The 13,873-nt window shown below is 43.3% G+C and overlaps 2 long non-coding RNA genes across 3 annotated transcripts in view; one reads left to right on the top strand and one right to left on the bottom strand.

The window, feature by feature from the left end:
- Nucleotides 1-13,873, bottom strand: part of LOC128350759 (uncharacterized) — a 68,272-nt gene that overhangs the window by 33,227 nt on the left and 21,172 nt on the right. The gene's annotated exons all lie outside the window — the stretch shown is intronic.
- LOC128350771 (uncharacterized) lies at nucleotides 9,937-12,428 on the top strand. Its single transcript, XR_008319450.1, has 2 exons — nucleotides 9,937-11,665; nucleotides 12,304-12,428. It is a non-coding gene; the product is annotated as an uncharacterized LOC128350771 (long non-coding RNA).

Below are 13,873 nucleotides of genomic sequence, written 5' to 3'. Positions count from 1 at the left end.
ATTATTAGACCTATTCTTAAGAAGCCTGCCTTGGACCCATCGGAGTTTATTAGCTACAGGCCTGTCTCCAACCTCCCATGGTTGGGCAAGGTGATTGAGAGGGTGGTGGCCTCCTAGCTCCAGGCGGTCTTGGAGGAAACTGACTATCTAGACCCATTTCAAACTGGTTTTCGGATGGGCTATGGGGTGGAGACTGCCTTGGTCGGCCTGATGGATGACCTCCAATTGGGACTTGACAGAGGAAGTGTGACTCTGTTGGTCCTTTTGGATCTCTCGGCGGCTTGTGATACTATCCACCATAGTATCCATCTGGAACATTTGAGGGAGTTGGGGGTGGGAAGCACTGCTTTGCAGTGGTTCCGCTCCTACCTTTCTGGCAGATCCCAGATGGTGTCACTTGGAGACTGTTGCTCTTCAAAATCTGAGGTTTTATATGGGGTCCCTCAGGGCTCCATACTGTCTCCTATGCTTTTTAATATCTACATAAAACCGTTGGGAGAGATCATCCAGAGATTTGGTGCTGGGTGTTATCAGTATGCTGATGACACCCAAATCTATTTCTCCATGTCAACATCGTCAGGAGAAGGCATATCCTCCCTGGATGCCTGCTTGGAAGCAGTAATGGGCTGGATGAGGGGTAACAAACTGAGACTGAATCCAGACAAGATGGAGGTACTTATTGTGAGGGGTCATCACTCAGGAAGCGATATAGATCTACCTGTTCTAGATGGGGTCACACTTCATCAGAAGGAACAGGTACGCAGTTTGGGAGTGCTTCTGGATCCACACCTTTCCCTGGTTCCCCAGGTTGAGGCAGTGGCCAGAAGCGCTTTCTATCAGCTTCGGTTGATACGCCAGCTGCGTCTGTTTCTTGAGGTTCATGATCTCAAAACAGTAGTACATTTGTTGGTAACCTCCAGACTTGATTACTGCAATGCGCTCTATGTGGGGCTGCCTTTATATGTAGTCCGGAAACTGCAATTAGTACAAAATGCGGCAGCCAGGTAGGTCTCCGGGTCATCTCGAAGAGACCATATTACTCCTATATTACAGGAGTTGCACTGGCTGCCAATTAGTTTCTGGGCAAAATACAAAGTGCTGGTTATAACCTATAAAGACCTAAACAGCTTAGGCCCACAGTACTTAAGAGAGCATCTTCTTCTGCATGATCCCCATCGTCCACTGCATACATCAGGGGAGGCTCGTCTGTGGCTACCTTCATGTCGTCTGGTGGCCACCCAGGGACGGACCTTCTCTGTTGTCGCCCTGAGACTTTGGAACGTGCTTCCCATGGGAATAAGAGTCTCCCCATCTCTAGCAGCTTTTAAAAAGTCTCTAAAGACTTATCTTTTTACCCAGGCCTTTTAGCTTTTTAACTTTGTAATTTTTAACTTCTGGATTATTTATTGATTTGTTTTAAGCTGCTTAATATTTAATTGATTTTAATGTTTTGTTTTTATTTGTTGTACACCGCCCTGAGACCTTGGGTTAGGGCGGTATAAAAATGCATTAAATAAATAATAATAAACAAACTAGCCCATCCCCATAGAGCAGTAACCAGGAATGTTTAGGAGGAAAACAGTTTCCAGTTCCCAGGGCCTGAAGCAGTTCAAATGTGTACACTGCAGATGGAGCAAGTTACTTAGCCATTCCAACAGGGCCATCCTTAGGGGTGGGCAAGCCAGGTGGTCACTCAAGATGTCTACCTAAAGAGGGCACTGAGATGAGCTTTATGGCTTGTTGTTTGTTGACTGCACTGTCTGCAGTGAGCTCGGGTGGCGGGGAGCAGTGGCTGACATTGTGGACTAAATTTACTCAAGAATGTTCTATTGAAATTGAAAGCGTGTCAGCACTGGAGGTGTGGCTTGGTGCCAGACTCCCAATTGGCCCCTCACAAATTCAAATTCAAATTGTCTTTCTAATTCCTTTTTTAAAAATCCAGTACAAAAATCCAATCCAATACAATCATAACAAAGAAAACAAAGAGCAAGGGAGTACATACTCATTAAATTTTGCATTCCGAAAAATAATATACATAATCCATTGTTGTAGAAATGTGCCTGCTTTTTCATCCAATTCTGATCTTCCAAAATAAGAAGAGAGAGGCAATCAGGATGAGGAGATTTTACCAGTTCTGGATGGGGTTGCACTCCCCTTGAAGGAGCAAGTACGCAGCCTAGGGGTATTACTGGACCTGGCTCTGCTTTTGGAAGCTCAGGTGGAGGCGGTGGCCAGGGGTGCCTTTGCACGGCTTCAGCTAGTGCACCAGCTGCGTCCCTATCTCGAGAAGGCAGATCTGGCCACAGTTACTCATGCCTTAGTCACGTCACAGCTGAATTACTGTAACACGCTCTACATGGGGCTGCCCTTGAAGAATATCCGGAAACTGCAGCTAGTGCAAAATGCGGCAGCTAGGGTTTTATCTGGAGCTGCCAGGTGGGAACACACCCCTCCCATTTTGAAAGAGCTGCACTGGCTACCATTTTGTTTCTGGATCCAATTCAAGGTCTTGGTCTTGACCTTTAAAGCCCTTAACGGTTTGGGCCCGAGATACCTGAGGGACCGCCTGCTACCAAGGGTTGCTGCCTGCTTGACAAGGTCGTCTGAGGGGGTTCTGCTCTGGGTGCTGACAATGAGGGAGGCTCGGTTGTCGTGCATGCGGGACAGGGCCTTCTTTGTGGCTGCCCCCAAACTCTGGAATGCTCTCCCAGTGCCTATTTGCTCCTCAGTCTCCATCACAGCTTTTAGAAAGCATGTAAAATCCTAGCTTTTTACCCAGGGTTTTATATGATTGTCTCTGCTGCTACTCTTTGTATTCTGTACTGTTTTTATGCTTGTGTTTTAAATTTTTAATCAGATTTGTTTTTATATTTTTAGCTTATATTTTAATTGTGTCATTTTTTATAATCTTATTTTAAAATGTGCTGTAAACTGCCTTGGAATTGTTTTAATGAAAGGCGGTATATAAATTTAACAATAAAAATAAATAAATAAATAAATAAAGATAATTTTGTAAGTAATACAATGTTCTTTTTAAAAAATACATTTATACCAATTTATTAATAAGAGTGGATGCAGAGATTTCCAATAAAATGAAATTAAATTTAATAATTTTAATAATTTGTTTTAATAACTGTTTTATGCTATTGTTTTTATTGTGTCATGTATTTTAATCTGTGTTGACTTTTACATATTTTAAATTTTGTGCACCGCCTAGAGATGTACATATCAAGTGGTATAAAAATATATGTAATAAATAAATAAATAAATAAATGCAAAGTCTTTACATCAAAATACCAATTCTAAATTATCCTCTAGAACTACTCCTTTGACAAAATAAAACAGGATTATTTGGGGATCATATGTTAAAACATATCCCATGGTCTCTTTTATAACATCCAACCCTTCAACCAGAACTGCATAATCAAAGGACAAGTCTAAAACAAATGGTAAATGCCAGCTTTAGAACTATGACATTTCCAGCAATTATTTTGACAAGACTTAAAAATGCATGACAACTTGAGTAAATTTAGTCTGGATGTCAACCAGTGTCTTTATTGTGCCATTGAGTCTTCTACAGATCCTTTGGGTAAAAACTACAAACATGAACTGCCATCAATCACCATGGGGGGCACCCAAGATACTCCTTGTGCAGGGTGCTAGTTATCCTAGGGCTGGCCCTGAATTCTACTGATACTCTTGGGCTTGGAAAGTTTCTGGTCTGGGAACAGTACTTGCAATTGTACACAAAAGTGCTCCTTGCTACTCATTTACAACGGAATCAATTTACTGATCTTGTGATGGAGAAAAAGTCCAATGTGGCACACAATCAACTTTCCAAATGACAAAAGAGCCAGATTCCAGGCAATCCTTTTCCAATATGCCATGGTCCATTTCCCAAATATTGTGACCTCTATCCATTTTCTCTCCAGACCATCCGTCATCATTGCACTAATGACCATCCCTATTTCGTTATGCTTGCCAACTTGCAAATATTAGAATCCTCCCTTTGACTTTGATGTCCCTGTCTTTTGTTCCCACTGCTCAACCCAAGATGAAAGCAGAGCTAAGAAAACAAAGAGTTGCAAGTTTAATATTACTGTTCATTCAGATCATCATAGTCCTATGAAAAACATTATCATGCTTCATGTTGCCATACTTTAAGAATGATTCAAAATCAAGAATTATTCAAGAAATCAAGAATTATTCTGCCTGTTTATAAATTCTGATCAAGGAACATCCTTAAACATTTGAAGTTCATTAAGAATGTTTACTATAGTGCTTGTAGGAACCCTAGAACTGAATCATCTAACACAGGCTTCCCCAACCTGCGGCCCTCTAGATGTTGCTGAACTACAACTCCCAGAACCCCTAGCCACGATTGTGGCGGGGTATCCTGAGAGTTGTAGTTAAGCAACACCTGGAGGGCTGCAGGCTGGGGCAGGCTGAACAGATCTGATGCTTATTTTAGGCCCAAACTAAACTACATCCAAGCCCATGTAATTGTGACAGTGGCTCTCCAAGGTTTCAGACATGAGTCTTTCCAGGCTCTGCATGGAGATGTCAGGGATTGAACCTGGGACCTTGTGCATGTAAGCAGATGCTCTACCACTGAGCTATGGCCTCATCCCCATCAGGAGTAAAGAATCTTGCCTCTCCTAGAGTGGGGGAACCCAGCAGCACAAGGTCACCTAAGGTCCAGGTTATGGAGTCTTACTACTCCATCTCATTCCCCAAACTATAGGCTTCACTCCCCCAACTGGGGATGTCTTGGATCTGGGGTGACAACATTGTATGAGGCAGTTGATTCCCACTTTGAATGCCAAATAATAGGTTCTTACACACTCCCAAAATATTAGACCCTTATAAAAATTAGAGTTCCCAACTCTAACTGAAGCTATATGTGGAGATTCCCCTCACCCCAGTATTTTTTCACAATACAAAACCATTAAAACCTCCAAGGTTGCTTTCAATGGTCACCTGGAGACTGATGCTGATTTCTGGAGACTCCAGGTCAGGAACTCTAGTACAAATCCATGCGATGCTCGGCCTTTCATCCCCTGCAACTTATTTATTTATCCACATATTCCTATAAGTTCCACTGTGTCCAGTTAGACTAGGAAAGTATGTATTGGATTGAAGCCTAAAGATTGCAATTGTCCAGAAAAACAAAAACAGCCAAGAAAGAGGTCAAAGCATGAGGGAACAAGACTAGCCAAAGATCTGGTGGATCCTTCCTGCACAAAGAAGAAGAGTAGGGGATATTAGTGTAGGTTAAACATCCATTGCTAAGCCTTTGCTTCTGGAGTCTGGAGCCAGATGAAGAGGCCTTCTCTTTGCCTCACAAATGTCATTACTTGAAAGCACAGAAGCAGCATTTGTAAAAGTCGAATGGATGATTCTTTGATGGTAACAATCCAAAAAGAGAGAAGATTTTACCTTAAGTACTTCCATCATGCCATGTTGCATTAATCACTTAAGAAACCTTCTAGGCATTCCTAAAGTGGAAAAACAACAACAACATTCACATCGGAATCCTTGACTAGGGGCACAGGAACCCGAATTTATTTTAATGAATTAATGAAATACAAGGCATTCTAAGTGATAAGGCTGCGCTGTTTTCTATTTGCTCTGTTGCAATGAACTTTAGTATTTTTCAAGCAGGGGCCATTTTTGTCAGAAAATAACCCAACCCAACCCCACTCCCCCAAACCAACCAACCTTCAATGTGAGAGCCGATTTCCACTGTGCTAACCTCTGCGCACAGGACTGTGCTTTCCTCAGTGCTGGGAGAACCCTTTAACAGAGCCTGAGCCCTCTCTTAAGAGCTCTATGGGAGAAACGCTGGGAAAGCCTTCCCAACACTCTGTGCATACCTTCCAAAATGGTGCAGGGGCTGAAGAGGTCCCAGTTTCCCTTAAAAGAAGCCCTATGGGCACTGGGCAATGCACAAAAGGGAACGGTTGCCTCCACATGGTGCCAGGGGGACTGTGCAGAGTACTCAGCATAGGCCGAAGGTTCACACAGACCCAACACACAATTGGTCAGGGAGTCACACTTAAGGTTGACGATTGGTTGCTGAACTACTCCTCTATTGGGTGGTAGTTCCAGGTTACCAAAACATGCTTATTCCATACATAAGAGCCTGTGTTGCCCAACTATGAATACTCCACGCCACCATTAAAATTGGATTTCAGCACACAAGGGCTATGAAATTTCATGCCCACCCTGCGAAGCCCATTGGGGGCCTTCAACTATGCGACTCCTTGCGCCATTTCCCTGTTTGTCATCTTCAAGGTGGGGGAAACTTGGTGACTGAACCAGAGCGACCGAGCTGAGCTTGTGCTGTCACTGATAACTATTTAAGCTCATGTCTTTCAAATGTTATTGTGATTCACCTTCCCCTCCTTCCTTCCCCTGCTTCAGTCATCTTGCTGGCTCAGAATTTGTTACTTTTGTCTCGAACCTCCGCTGCTTTCGGTTTATTGCAGATGACTGCTATTGTCTTTGTCTCTTTTATCCGCTTCGCTGTGTCTCATTTTCCTAAAGTACCTGGCACCCATTTTTCCGTAATATTGTTCCTTTGTTTCAGGAAAAACATAATTCCAGGAGACAGCAGAAATACGGCTCCAAAGGCCAGGAGGTGACATCCTCTCTCACCTGATCTTTATTTATATCGGGTTTTAATTGCATTCTTTTTTATTTTCCATTTCTCAAGCACCTTGCAACTCCCTTCCTCCCTGACAGGAAGATGCATTCTGCTTCTCATAAAACTGCTTTCCTATGGCTTTTCTATTCTTCAGAAATGTAAGGGCTTCTGGCACCTGGTGTTCTCTCCTGCTCAGTGAACTCTTAGCTGTGTTATAGCTTATTGCTGCTATAACGTTTGACATTTTTCTCTTTCCTAACCCTTCCATCCAGCTTTATTTTAAAAATGTTCCAGTCATTGTGTTCAGAATCTCTATGAATCCATGTATATGCTCCTGACAGGGCAGTGCTGGACTGATGGATAAAGTTCAAGCTTTTATTGCTGCTGTGTCTTTATTCAAGCAAACTTTATCAGAATCCTTCATTATCTGTCCCACCAAAAGGGCACTGAGCAGAAATACCATTTCCATACCCTCCTGTTTGCTATCTAGTCAGAATTCTAACATTACTCTTATAAAGTCGCCAAATTTTGTGCAGCAGCGTCTAAAACTGGGCAAGAGCTTACTGCCAGTGACAATGATTCTTATTTATTCTTATCCCATGAAATTGATTGCCAGGAAATCTAGGACCAACCAATGGAAGTATTTTTTCACACAACACATAATCAGCTTGTGGAATTCTCTGCCACGAGATGTGGTGACAGCCAACTACCTGGATGGCTTTAAGAGGGCTTTGGACAATTTCATGGAGAGGTCTCTCATCAGCTACTAGTCAAAGGGCTAAAGGCCACCTCCAGCCTCAAATGCAGGATGCCTCTGAGTACCAGTTGCAGGGGAGTAACAGCAGGAGAGAGGGCATGCCCTCAACTCCTGCCTGTGGCTTCCAGCAGCATCTGGTGGGCCACTGTGTGAAACAGGATGCTGGACTAGATAGGCCTTGGACCTGATCCAGCAGGGCTGTTCTCCCACAAGGATTGCTTTCTCTGTCTGTCTGTCTGTCTCTCTCTCTCATTCACTCATACACACACCATGTACACACATACTGTTACAGACTGCCAAAGGCCATTTTCTATCTTTGTATGTTGCATTCATAATACTCTTATTTTCCCACAAGGTTCATTACTTCACACACACAGACACACCATGTATACATGAGCCTGGTTCCATGCCTGACCTCCCTCCCCACCGCCAGGTATGTGGGTCATGTGAATGACCTTATTATGTTGTATCTGCATCCAGGGGTCTATATACATAGACATGTTTTGGTATGAATGACTGAACGTGTTCATTTTAAAAGTGAACCTGGATACAGGACCGACTCAAATACAGAGTACAGATAGGAAGTGTATTGTTTTATTCATTCATTCATTCATTCATTCATTCATTTATCAAACTTATATACTGCCCAAACTTTCGTCTCTGAGCAGTTAACATAAAACAATTAAAACACATATAAAAGTTAAAACAAATTAACAGTTTAAAAACAACCATAAAATTAAAACAAACAATTTTAAAAAGCTGAGAAAGCTTGGGCAAAAAGATGGGCATATTTGGACATATTGTATGAATAATGTACATATACTGTGCACAGACTGTACATGTGTTGGATGTAATGGTCACACATTTACATGTATGTGCACTAGGAAAGCATGCATTGAACATCTCCCCACTCCATCCCTTGGCCCCACTGAAACATTTAACTTCTAGAGCAGTGGTCTCAAACTGCAGTCTCCTTCAATTGTTGGCCTACAACTCCCATTATTCCTGGCACCTGGCTCCTGTGACTGGGAATGATGGGAGTTGTAGTCCCACAACAGTTGGAGGACCTCAGTTGGAAGACCTGCTTGATTCAGCATTGGAGGAATGCTGAATCTGGAAAAGGATGGAACTAGGAGAGGCACGTGACTGCAATATGTGATGCTCTCCAAGTCTCCTTTCCCCTGCTCCATTCATTGGTTGTCACTTGTGATGCAGGCAAATCCTCAGTGGGGCCAAACGGAGAGGCAGAGAGACAGCTGGGCTGTTGTGACAGCCGCACATCCCCATAACTTCTAGCTCCAACCTAAATCAATCCAGTCCCTAGTAACCAGGGATCATTAGACCATCTGCACTTCTAGCAGCTCAGCAAGGGAGACGATCATGGCGATCAGGCAGATCTTTTATTGTCTCCCTTATATTAAAATAATCAATCAGCTGGATTTTTCTGCAGTGCTCACAGGGCTTTCTCCTTGTAGAAAAATTTCAAGCTGATCCTGGCAGTGTTAGCTAAACTTCTCAGGGTCATCATGATTAACAGAGCAATATCCCCCAGTGGCTGGCAATGTGGTGTTAAAAGGTGACTGCTTCTTTCAGGAAAACTGACAGCAGATTTCACATGGGGGGAAAAAAGGAAACCATCAACTATCGTGTGAACAATACAGTTTCATGTGAAGAGAGCACTGGTTGTGTTCTCTTTGCACAATAACACTGGTTGAGTCCTTTCTCATGAGCAGTGAGAAAAGGCAACCCGATTTGCGGGGAGGAAGCCTAAAAGCATTTGGCTCCCCACAGATGATCAGTCCAATGTCCCTGGGTGGGTGGACCGCCCACTGGCACAAGCACCAGCTGCTGCCAGTAGCTCCGAGGGCCAGGGGGTGTCAGTATTCCCTCTAAGGCTTGTGTGCATGCTCACATATTTTTTGATGTCCACTCAGTTAATTTTAGATCTCGCTCAGGTTGAATCAGGAAGGCCCCATACTGAATGCATGTGCGCATACACTACCTTGATACTGCTGCCCAGAACAAAACTCATTCTCATTGCCACACATCCCCCCCCCCGACCCCTGGAGCTCCAATAATGCACTGCATGAGTCCGTGGTGCATTATGAGGACCCCCTCCCTGAGTCTGCCAGCTGCAGCTGACACATGATCAATAAAATGGGGTTAGGAGAGTGCTCGCTCTCCTAACAGTGTTAACGCATAATCCACTTGTGGAATTCTCTGTCACAAGATGTGGTGACAGCCAACAACCTGGATGGCTTTTAAGAAGGGGTTGGATAACTTCATGGAGGAGAGGTCTATGAACGGCTACTAGTCGGAGGGCTATGGACCACCTCCAGCCTCAAAGGCAGGATGCCTCTGAGTACCAGTTGCAGGGGAGTAATGGCAGGAGAGAGGGCATGCCCTCAACTCCTGCCTGTGGCTTCCAGTGGCATCTGGCGGGCCACTGTGCAAAACAGGATGCTGGACTAGATGGGCCTTGGGCCTGCTCCAGCAGGGCTGTTCTTATCTTCTAACCCTGTTTCGAAGGGAGGCTTCGTAGGCGGGTTTGCCGCTGTGGTGCCTCTGGGATCAGGCTCGATCCCAGCGGTTCACATTGCCTGCAGAACAAGGCTGGCCTCCCTTAGCCTGGTTTTGCACATACATGTGAATAGCCACACTGAGTTCTTTTCCACCAAGTTTCTAAATAGACTAAGAATGAGGTTTATTATTCTTAGAATTAGGTTTATTATTCCACACTAAAAAAAACCCCAGCAACAACAACAACAACCCAAAAACATGGCTTACAAGCAGTAAAACCAATGCAAGCAATAACATATTAAATCATACAATTCAAGCAGCATATTTAAAAAGCAAGTAGGAGCCAGGGAACCGACTGACTGTAGTTATCAGATACTTTAAACGAAAGGAGTTTAGTACATTGGTCCACCTATGAACCTCTCAAATAAGATCTGAAGGAGGTTACCAGGACATTTTTCACACGGCAGGCTTTACCACAGGTTTACTGCGAGGCTTTACTGCAAGTTCCAAGTTGCAAAAAACAAAACAAAACAAAAGCAAAAAGTGGATTTTTCTAACCCTCCCTGGATATAAATCGAACTGCATTCAAACACACAATGAAAACCCCAAATCATGAGTTAAGTGCTCCCCAATAGCTCACAGGGACCTTGGGTTAAAATCTGGATGATATGTGAACACACATCCTCCATTCCGGAGGAGATGCGAGCTAAAAGCCCTGTGTGGAAAACGCCCAGGTTTGGTGATCTGCTTCTGATATATCCCAATATTTAGCTCTCCTAGTTTTTAGTGTTGTAGGGCTGGTGTATGGTAGGGCTGGTGTATGTTTAGTGCTTGCCCTTGACATTTACTTTAAGCACATCTCCTCTGGAGTATGGAGGTAGGGATCTCAGGTTCTTCTTTTTACTGAATTCTGGCTTAGTTACTTTCAAATATCAAGACGACAAATCCGTGAACCACTGAGTGAAATTTGAATTGTGAACCGCAATTCAAAACTACAAAATTGTGCAAATGCCTTGCTGGCATGGGGCAGCAAGCAGTCAGAGGGGGAAGGCAAGTGCACAGTGTGGAAAAGGGAGTGGAAGGGGTGGGAGGCACCCCCCCCCGACAGACACAGCTGACAGCCCTGAGCATTTGTCCCCCACTCGCCCAATGGTGACAATACCACGGACACATTATCAGGGGCATAGCGAGGGGAGAGGGGACCTGTATTGACCCCTCTTCCTAGCGGCCCCTCAGAGTGAGGGAGATAAAGAAAATAAGGAGGGGTGGAGCTGGGGGGCCCTTAGGAGCTGGGGATCGGGTTCTTTGAACCTTTTCACTCAGTTGTAGCTACACTCCTGCATGTTATGTTCAATGCATGTAAACAAGGGTAGGCAGACCTAGAACTTCTAGGATCCACTTCTTCTTTTTTGCCAGAACCTTGGGAGCTAACAGCACAAACCAATGGCTTGGGTAGGTGGAACCAGTCACAAAAGGCTTGAGGCAGTGGAGCCAGCTAGAACATTTTACAGTGTATATAAAGATTTATGTCAACAGAATAAGGGATTTTAATACCCAAACTGCAAAAATGCAAGGCTTTTGCTGCAGGACAGGAGAGGAACAAGGGAAGCTGCTTTGAGGGAGAAGAGACGAGATAGGTTTACGAGAGAGAAAGGAAAAGCAACCCTGAGCATTCAGAGAGCAGAGGAATTAAAAATGGCATGGCCATGCCTTGACTCAGGCACCCAATCAAATTTGCAGTAAGTAAAGGATTGTGCTTGAATCTTTATCCCTTCTGTGTTGGTTTTCTATTGGGAGATTTTTTTATTTTTTTTTAAGTGAGGAATATGATATCTGAACTGTGCCTTTGGTTATTAGACCCCAGCTAACTGGGCAAAGTAGCAGCTTAAAGTGGTGGCTGTCTTATATTTTGCAGGGGAAGAGCAACCATGCTATCCATCCCAGCATAGCATCCCTTCCAGTGGCTGGTGTGGCTGGTGTATGTGTGTGTTTTCATTTGTGAACCCTTTTGGGACAGGAAAACATTTTCTTTTTCCTTTTGTTGAAGAACTCGAGAACTTTTGTTGTTGTTGAAAAGAACAATATACATATTGTAATATTACTAGCACGTATTACCCAAAGCTGACACTTACTCCGTCAAAATGAATAAATAAATTCCAGCACACTGGATTGCAATGTTCCTGAGCTCTCCATGAAGTTAAAAACCACTCCTCCTTTTCTTTTGTGTGTGTGTGTGAGGGATAGCAGCATTTATAAGACATAAAACAACCAGTTGACTCCTCTGTGGTCAAGGCATTCTCTCTGATATAGCTCCTAATGAATGTCTAGGATGTATTGTGTTCTTAATTTCATATGTCATTATATTACCTCAAAACAGGTGGAGGACAGAGACATCTGCTTTCTATTATGCATGGCTAGATGGGGAAGAAGAAAGAATTTACAGTGTCAACAAGAGGATAACTCTCTTTAACCACTTATTCGTTATTAAACAAAAAGATTCCAGCTTTTGTGGCTTGTGTGCTTATGCATCACATGGTCTCAAAAATGTTTGCTGAAGTCAAAAACAGCATGAAAATGACTCAAAGCCAAACAAAACAAATGGTGACTTAGCAGATGCCCCCTTGGGGAGAATATTCCGTGAAGTGCTACTGAACACCATCAGTGTGGCAGCTTTGAATAATCAGCAGCTTAATTTCTAATGGGACTGTCCTTGACACAGACAAAGAACTAGGCAGAACAAGCGACAGGTTAACCATGATTTACTCATTAGTATCCTATCAAATGCTTCCTAACAATGTATGAAGTGCTAAGTAAAAGCTCCATGCAGTATTCTTCCACTCTATATATTCATGCTAGGGTTAAAAAATACAATAAAATAAACATTAAGACCACCCTTCATCTGTATGAAAGAAAACTGAAAGAAAGCACCATATGAGTACAATTAACTACAACATAACAAATCTTCTTAGTTATTTGGTACCCATAGTATTTTGCTCCAGAGTATTAAATGGCAGCTTGTTATTAACTGTTAATAAAACAAGATATTATAACCACTATATAAATATTAGATTAACTTGGACATGTTTTCAATGGAAAGGTGGGGGTTTCAGCGGCTTAAAGCTGTTTCTGAAATGTTCTGAGTGTGTGAACTTAACATGCCAGATCTTACAAACATTTACCAGGCAAAATGTCCAAGTGAATCAGGTTAAATGTTTTAACAACCATTAGAAACTCCGTTTTATTATTCTTTGTAACTACAAGTTGGTACTAAATAGCAGAAATGTGTACAGAGGGTGGGATGTCGCTGAGTGAGTAAGCTGAATGCCAGTCTCCACTCCTTTTCAGTGTCATGAGAGGCTCTCCCCACACCCCATGCCCGTGGTACCTGCTTAATCTCAATAGCCAGCTTGCCATGTGGAGCTTGGAATGTTCAAAAATTCAAATAGGGAAAACCGCGGGAAGTGCGTATTGGTCTACTGAATGCTGATTTCACCATGGCCATTAAGGTTGCACTGAGTGGGCCTTTCCCTTACTGCTCTTTCTATGGGGATGGACATTTGTACAGCTCTCTTTTCTAGTAAAAAGTCACAACTTCCCCCATATGGTCATCAAATGCTTCCTCGGAGCTTTCCAATGGCACCTCTCCTACCCCTGCCCGTGAAGCAGTTCAAGAGGAAGGTGTAGACACATGTGCATAGAAATGCCATTAGGTTAACTTGGACAAGTTTTGTCGCAATGGAAAAGTGCTAGTTACAGTGGCCTAAACCGGCTGATGCAATTTGCTTTGAGTACGAATATGAACTGTGTGGATTTTACATGCCAAGAGCTTACAAACTCAATGAACCCAATGACTGGATGTATCAAGTTAAATTGTTTAATAAACACTCTACTCCCACTAGATGGCCAGAGAACTCCTGAAGTTGTCTGGCCCTATTCATCCCCAGCAC

The sequence above is a fragment of the Hemicordylus capensis genome, chromosome 1 (genome assembly GCF_027244095.1).
Source record: "Hemicordylus capensis ecotype Gifberg chromosome 1, rHemCap1.1.pri, whole genome shotgun sequence".
NCBI lineage: Eukaryota > Metazoa > Chordata > Lepidosauria > Squamata > Cordylidae > Hemicordylus > Hemicordylus capensis.
This window is presented reverse-complemented; position numbering and strand designations above follow the sequence as displayed.